This window comes from Pteropus vampyrus, unplaced genomic scaffold (genome assembly GCF_000151845.1).
Source record: "Pteropus vampyrus isolate Shadow unplaced genomic scaffold, Pvam_2.0 Scaffold53, whole genome shotgun sequence".
Lineage (NCBI taxonomy): Eukaryota > Metazoa > Chordata > Mammalia > Chiroptera > Pteropodidae > Pteropus > Pteropus vampyrus.
This window is the reverse complement of record NW_011888834.1, coordinates 6577444-6585177: the sequence shown is the minus strand read 5'-3', so window position 1 is coordinate 6585177 and position 7734 is coordinate 6577444. Positions and strand designations below refer to the sequence as shown.

At 45.9% G+C, this 7734-nt stretch overlaps 1 non-coding gene across 1 annotated transcript; it reads left to right on the top strand.

The window, feature by feature from the left end:
- Positions 1-4081: 4081 nt before the first annotated feature.
- LOC111739748 lies at positions 4082-4200 on the top strand. The gene has a single exon (XR_002780370.1). It is a non-coding gene; the product is annotated as a 5S ribosomal RNA (ribosomal RNA).
- The last annotated feature ends 3534 nt before the right edge of the window (positions 4201-7734 follow it).

Sequence of the window (7734 nt, the reverse complement as noted above, 5' to 3'; positions counted from 1 at the left end):
TGCATAATGATTAGTGATGCTGAGCACCTTTTCATGTTCTTATTAGCCATTTGTATATCTTCTTTGGAGAAATGTCTATTCAAGTTCTTAGCCCATTTTTTAATTGGATTCTTTTTTGTTGAGTTGTAGGAGTTTGTTACATATTCTAAATATAATCCCTTATCAGATATATGATTTGCAAATATTTTTTTCCCATTCTGGAGGTTGTCTTTTCTTTATGCTGATAGTGCCCTTTGAAGCACAAACGTTTTTAATTTTGATGAATCCAGTTTTTCTATTTTTTCTTTCGTTGCCTGTGCTTTCAGTGTCATATCCAAGAAAGGATCATGAAGCTTTTCCCCTATATCTTCTCTGTTTTATAGTTTTAAGAGCTGCACATTTACTTTTACAGAGAATGTATATTCTTTTAAAAAGCTTGATACATTTCAAAAGTAGAAACTGTACAGACCACATAACTAGCTGCAACACAATAAAAACTAGTAATTAACATTTTAGTAATTATATATTTGAAAGTTGCTAAGAGAGTGGATCTTGAAAGTTCTCATCACAAGAAAAAAATCTATAACTATGTGTGGTGATGGATAACTAAACTTACTGTGATCATTTTGTTATATATATAACAAAATTTTGTTGCACACTTAAAATAAAATGTTACATGCAATTACATCTCAATTAAAAAAAAAAAACATAGAAAAAGCACTAGAAGCTGAAGCAAGTAATTGGGACCTGATTCTCCACAAAGGTCGCCTTACCCATCGCTGTGTGTCCTGTGGAGTTCAGTATAATGCACACAATGCATAACAATCAATGACAGTCAAATAAACAAGTTTTTCCTAAACACACACACACACACACACACACACACACACACACAGAGTCACTCACTCACTCACTCACATACATGCCTTCCCACCCCACCATTAAAAAAATAAAAACTAGTGTTATTAATGACAAAAGGTTAACCACTTGGAAATGTTAGAACACTCTCTTTAACTCTTGGGTTAAGTAAAACTCAAGACTAAAATGATAGCTTGGTAAGAAAATAACACTGAGAACATCCCCCAAGAAAAATAAATTTAAGAAAATCAAAAAGAAGAAATCAACGAAGAAATAAAAAAATAAAGTTTTTTTCGCATTAAAAAAAATGGACGTAAGGGATGGCCAGGAACTGGGACAGAAGCGCAGGTGCCGCCAAGGACAAGACGGAAAAGGAACCAAAGCAATAATCGTCCTCTCCACACCGCCTCCTGCAGCCTGACTGCCCCGGAGTTCAAGTTCGACAGTCCTGTCCCGTACTAGGTTTGTGAACGTGGACAAATGACTCAACCTCTCTCAGAACTTCAGTATGTTCACCAATAATAGTAGGGACGATATCTAGTTTTTAGGAGGAAGGAGTAAATGAGCTACTGATTGGAAAGAACTAAATATAGGGCCTGGCATATGGGGATGGCAGTTATTACTATTTTGTTTTTGTTGATGATACTGTTAATGAGAATATTAACATTTCGTTTCGCCCTATGGGAGGTCCTACAGAGAAAAACGTGGGTGGAAAACCAAGTGCCAAGCTGGGGCCAAGTTAACCTGTGACACAAGGAAGGAAGGAAGGAAGGAAGGAAGGAAGGAAGGAAGGAAGGCATCCAGCAAGACAGCAGGTCAACCCAGTATATGACACGTACTCTGTCTTCCCCCAGCATTGCCCCAAATGAAGGTCTCGCCCTCTATACAGAAAAGAGCGGGGACTAGTTGTCCTGCTTTTTCCTAGCTCTGCTGGCCTGTGGTCAGTGAATTCTGAGGACAAGCAACACGGAAGGGAAGCCCGGCGGCGGGAAGTAGGGCAGTTTTCCATCTCAGATGCTGAGAGTGACGGCCATAGTGGGAAGTAGGATGTTTATGGAGTCGTGACCCAGGTATGGACCTCAGGATGTTTTTAGCTTCTTGGCTGAGAGAGGAAGGAGGGCCAGTTTGGAGCACTAGACAGATACAGGATCCCCTACACCCCAGTGGGGGCTGTGAAGGGAGAACCTGATGTGTGCCAGGGAGTCCCAAAGGTGCATGGTGCAAGGGGCAGTGCCCAGAGGCCAGCCATCCAGTGCCATGGCCTTGGAGGCACAGAACAATGCGTGCTGAGCCCAGCTCACTCACTTGAGTAACCTTATTCACTGGCTCTTATCCCCTGTGGGCAGGTGAGGACACGGGGGCAAAAGCCAGATTCCTGAACTGAATAAAGAAAGGGCTTGACAGATAATGCATCCATCAAAACCACAGGAGCCGCAAGTCAACAGAGGCGACGTCTGTCTATTGTGCAAGTAGCCTACACAGGCGAGGTGGCCAGGGAGAAGCTGGTATTTCCAGCTGCGGTTTTCTTTCCCTGCCCGCATCTGGGTGGAGGCAGAGGAAGACCATTGCCTGGCGGCGCTTTGAAGACTCACTCCCCACATTCCACGATGCTCCTCTTTGGTCGTTATGGTTTGGGCAAGCTGTCTTCACATTTCAAAGGACGGGCACAGGACTCCTGTTGGAGGGTCGCCAGGGGAAGAGGGTCATTTTTCTGTGATTACCTTTGTAAAGCTGCATGGAATCACGGTGGGGAGAGGGTAACCATAGACACTGGCGGGGAGGCGGGGGTCGGGGGGAGGGGTGGAGGGGGAGATTCTTTCTGTGATTCTGTGAATGAAGTAATACCGAGGACAGCAGTGCCACTCCCTGGGCTTCAGTTATGCAGGTAGATAAACTCCCGTTCCCCTCCTTCAGCCAGAGGTTATCCAGTACGTTCAACACACCTGGTGTGGGCTGAATTGTGTTCCCCTAAAAGATCTGTTCAAGTCCCAACCTCTGGTAGCTGTGCATGTGACCTTAGTTGGAGTTATTTTTGCAGATGTATCAAGCTCAAATGAAGTCGCACTGGATTAGGGTGGGCCTTATCAGGCAAAGGGAATTTGAGCTCACAGACACACACAGGGGAGACACCATGTGAAGATGGAGGCAGAGACTGGAGTGATGTAGCTACCAATCAAGAAACACCAAGGATTGCCAGGAGCCGCTGGAAGCTGGGAGAGGCCTGGAATTTCCCTCAGATTTTCTTCAGAACTTCCAGAAAGAACCAACCTGCTGCTGGCACATGGATTTTGGACTTCCAGCTTCCAGAACCGTGAAAGAATAAAATTTTGCTGTTTTAAGCCATCCATTTTGTGACATTTTGTTATGGCAGCCCCAGGAAACTAATCCAACCCCTAACAGATGGTGTTGAGCATGGTATCACCTCCCACCTATTTCTTCCAAGAAACACACGCAAGAGACTTTTACAAAGTGGTATCAGTGGTCCGTCAACTTTCACCTCAAGATGAAGCTTTGGCAGTTGTTTCCATCCTGCCACACTCCTCCCCCGGCAACTACGCCAAATGAAATCTCAGTGTAGGCGCTCATCAGTCCTTGACTGGATGGCTACAAGTCGTCTGCCATTTTTTTCTTTCTTGGTCCATCCTCCATTCTACCACTTCTCCCCCCACAAACTGATTTCATCATTCCTCTTATCATGTAGCCAAAGGGATGGAAACAATACGTATTTGTAGTTCTCAACCCCGACTACACATTAGAATGACCTGGGACCTTTTAATAAAGACAAATGCCCAGGTGCTAATCTCTGGAGAGTCTGATTAAATTGGTCTGGTGCACCCCATCCCCACCCCATTTAATTTTTAAAAGCACCCTCGGTGATTCTAACATACAATCAGGGATGAGAGCCACTGATTTAAAAGAGGGACAGGGTGGACTGGGAAGGCTTCTAAGAGGATGTGATCTATGGGCGAGCCTTGACATACAGGGCAAATGTAGACGCAGAGGATGGGTATTTGAAGAGTGAGGAAAGCTGAGTGCAGGAGGAGGAATGAAATGTTAGCCTGGTTGTCAGCCAATTAACCAGACTAGTTGGAGAATGTTCTAATAGGTCAGCATTGAAAGATGCAGCTAGAAATATACACAGGCCTGTCTGGAAAGGATTTCAAATGCAAAGACAACAAGCCTAGACCATCTTGAAGGCAAGGATAAGTCATTGGTGATTTTTATGTTAAGAAAGTAGCATGATGTCTACGGCCATGCCACCCTGAACATGCCCGATCTCATCTGATCTCGGAAGCTAAGCAGGGTCGGGCCTGATTAGTACTTGGATGGGAGACCGCCTAGGAATATCAGGTGCTATAGGTGTTTAGAAAAAAAAAAAAAAGAAAGTAGCATGATGAAAGAGAAATTTAAGAAGATAATTCCATGTGCAGGAGAGATATAAACCATCTGAATTATTAAACAATGACACAGTCTCATAAGATAATTACACTCGAGCCAAGGCAGACACCAATGAGGTTGTCTGCGGACTTGAGGTTAACCTTCCTTCCCACAACCTGAACTTAGAGGTCTTGCCCAGCTCAGACATGTTTGGAGCTCAGGGATGTTTCTAACAGAATTCTGGAGTTCCTTGTTACTCAGCAATCATGTTTCCTTCAACTTTTTCTCCCTAATGCCTATCACAGTATATCATAGTGTCTGGTGCCTTCCAAGTTCTCAGGAGAGGTTCATAGAGAGGAAGGAAGAAAGGAAGAGACCTATGACAAGGTAAGGTCAATTCTATATAACTCGGGTAGGCTCAGCTGCAAGGCATGCTGGAGCCTCAGAAACACGGGATGGTAGAGAAATGGAGGAGAGGTCCTGATCCAGCCAGAGCTGAAAGGAATAACCGGTGTAAGGCTGACCTCCGATGTGGCTGAAAATCAGTACAGTACAAAACATTGCAAGGGCTGTGGCGAGCCACCAGAAATTGATGTAGGCCAGTAACCAACAAGGCCCAAAGTTGGGAAGGTGGGGAGGGCCCTACAATGGGAGGCTCCAACTGTGGCAGGCTCCAGGTGGCAGACACGCTGAAAGGCAGGTGAACCACGGAGCAACAATCCCAGCTGCTTATTTGAGTGAAAGAGTCCTGGCCAGGTGGAATGACCCAAGAGCTCAGCAGGGTGTCAGGTCCAGACCAGATCTGAAGTGCCACACGGAACACAGATGGAACGACAGGTCTTTTCCAGCTGGCAGTAGGGGCAGGGGTGCATGAGTGCTTGAGGCTCACCTGAGCCTTGGGGTCACGGCAGCAGAAACAGGTTTGGACCCTACCGGGCAGTGGGTATGAAACAACTAGTGCCCTATGCAGCACTGCCCCAAAAGCCGCAGGGGGCACCCCACCCACAATTCCAGCTGACAAAGTGGGGAAGTGAGTCCAGGTGCCATCTGCTGAAGATGCCCAACGCCAAGATGCCCATGAGAAAAAACAGAGCTTTTTGGTTTGTTTTCAAGACTTAACACGGTTTCCTGGCTTCCTTGTGTTCTGAGAGATGATGTGATCAGCATCCACTTCCCTGTACTTCCGCACTGCAGGACCGCCAGAGGTCTCACCCTTCCCTTATCCATCCCAACCTCTCTGAGCCTGTAGCAATGGGCTCCATCCCGGGTTGTCATACAGCAAACACTAAGCTTCAGGGCACAGACACCATAAGGAGATTCTCTGAGGAGGCAGCACAGGCAGCAAACTGTTAGGAAAAGAGCCTGGTCTGGAGTCAGAAGACCTGAGTTCTGGTCCTGATTTTGTCACTAATCCACGCCATGCCCTTTAGCATGGTGCCCACACACTCTGTCATCTTGCCTATCTGTAGACCAAATGTTTTCCAAGTCCCCCTCCTACTCACCCACTCTGAGCGTTCACATCTGTGCTCTGAATACCAGGCTAGGTATGCATGAGTCAGGACAAAAGCAAGATGGCCTCGACCTCTCCTGACTCACCAACCCCTTCACAAGCCTGACTTTACCTGAGACTACATCCTTACCCCAGCCCCAGCCCTTCCCCCTCGCTATCCTGTTCCCCTCTCTCTCTTACGGGCTCTTCCTGGAGAGCACTCTCTTAATAAATCACTTTCACAAGAGTAGCTATCTCAGGCCTTGCTTCTAAGGACTTGATCTAAAACAGCGTGCCTTTAAAAAATAAAAGTAAAGTGCCATTAATGGGTAAAACACGAATGGGGCAAATCACGTACAGAAGTATGGGAAGTAAACACCAAGATTGATTCTTTAAAAAGAAAAAAGAGAAGGCGACAGGAGTCTGTGGGGGAAGGAAGCAGAGAAAGACCAGCTTCCTGTTTGTCCCTGGAGGGCAGTAAACTGAGTAGTTTCCTGGTATCGAAACCCCACTTGCCCGATTCATTTCCTAAGTGTCACAAGGCGGCCGAGAGCTTCCAAAGTAAGGATCAGCCCAGTTTTCTTGCACAGCATCAGTCAGTGACTAACCTGACTCACACGGGTGCCCCTTTAATGGAACCCTAACAGCGAATGTGGTCCTTTTCCTTTTAGAGACCAGACTCATCTGTTAAGGGTCCAATTCAAAAGCGCTGCAGAGGCGAAACCTAGCCAAAGTCATCCAGTCCACAGTGGCCACTCAGGTTCCAGCTGAGGTGACCTAGCAAAAGTTGTGCCTGGTAAGCAGCTCTCTCGGGCCCATACACTGCCCTCAGTCACATCAATCAGATTTTCTAGCCTGGTGGTTAACAGCACAGGCTCTGGAATAACACGCACGCTTTTGATTCCTGGCTCTGTGTAGATCTGCCTCAGTGCCCTCATCTGTCAAATTAGGGGCTCATGCGTTACTAAAGGGAACGAGCTGAGGATGGTGTTCAGCACATGGTGAGGTTCAATACTTGTTAACTTACCATCGTAACATGTAACTGCTCATTCGAGGGCACTGGGGTCACCATCACTAAGTGCTCTATGTATCTGAGCAAAACACTTAAGCCCTTCAGCACGAGGTTCAGTAGGATGTCCTCTAAAGTCATTTCCGGACCTAAAAACTGAGTGAGTCGATGACCTACTGTCATCAACTGTGAGCTCAACATGCTTCCAGTTCCAGGTCCTGAACTATAATTGTTACCTGGACATTTTTCTCATTTATCTGCAGGAGATTTGTGATGGATAATTTTGTATCAACTTGACTGGGCCATGGGGTGCCCAGATAATTTGGCTGAACATTGTTCTGGTGTGTCTGTGAGGGTTTTTCTAGATGAGATTAACATTTGAATCAGCAGACTGAGGAAAGCACACGGCCCTCCCCAGTGCGGGTGGCCCTCATCCAGCCCACTGGGCGTCTGAATAGAACAGCAAGGTAGAGGAAGGGAAAATGCACTCTCTACCTGTCTTCAAGCTGGGACTTTGATCTTCTGCCCTCAGACTGGAACATTCACCACCCCCTTTTCTGGGCCTCCAGCTTGCAGATTATGGGACTTCTCAGTTTCCACAATCACGTGGGCCGATTCCTTATAACTCTCTTTACATACATATCTACCACTGATGCTGTTGCTCTGGAGAGCTCTGACTGATACACAACTACTTATGTATGTCCATCAACCAAAAGACACCCAAACAGGGATTTAAACAAACAAACAAACAAATAAACAAACAAATAAAATTCAGGAGTGTGGTTTCTTTAAAAAAAGAAAAAAAAAGGAGAAAGGCAGTAGAGATAATATATTGGCTTGAGACTTCAGATACCTCAAGCCAATATATTACGTGGTTTTATGGTCTGTCTCTCCTTCCAAGGAGTTTAAGACCTTACCAGGAATGAACTCTTGCTACCTATCTGGGACCATGGCAGCCAAGTATTCAGGTTGAACTTAATTTTCATTTTAGAGGAGGGAGTGTTGGTTTAGAGGAGGGACC